The following is a 668-nucleotide window of genomic DNA, read 5'->3' on the forward strand; positions in this document are numbered from 1 at the left end:
TTAACACTACAACAGAAGCGGCGTTTAGCGGCGGTTTTTTCTCCCTTTAGCGGCGGTTTTAAACCGCCGCAATATAGATCCCCGGCGGTTATGGAGACCGCGCTGGTTATGAGCGCTGGGAGTGAGTTCAGCGGCGGTTTTCAGCAACCGCTGGTATAACCGCCGCTAAATAGTTATTTCGCGGCATTTGTTACAAAACCGCCGCTAAATCAATGTTTTACGATTCTCATCTTGTTTATCAGCGGTTTAGAAACCGCCGCGATTCAAGTGACTTTGTACAAATTTGGATGTATTTTGCGGCTAAGGTACAACCGCCGCAATATATGTCTTGTTTGTCTACATGTTTATAGGCGGTTCCGAACCGCCGCAATCCGCCATACAAGTGTCAAACGTGTTTAGTCATTATGGCGGTTTAAAAACCACCGCTAAGTTATCAAAAAAATTAAAAAAAAACACAGAATTTGGGTTTTTATTTATAAAATCACATAAAATTATAATTAAATATTATAATAAATTTTGTTCCTTAGATTTGTAATTATTTTATGAGTTATTGTATTGACGGGTAGAATATAAACCAATACTAAGAATCGAGTTTAATGGTATCTAAAAAAAGTCTTAAAGAATAAATTTAATGATTAAGAGCTCTGTCCAATTCTAAAATAGGTGTG

Source organism: Arachis duranensis, chromosome 1, assembly GCF_000817695.3.
Source record: "Arachis duranensis cultivar V14167 chromosome 1, aradu.V14167.gnm2.J7QH, whole genome shotgun sequence".
NCBI lineage: Eukaryota > Viridiplantae > Streptophyta > Magnoliopsida > Fabales > Fabaceae > Arachis > Arachis duranensis.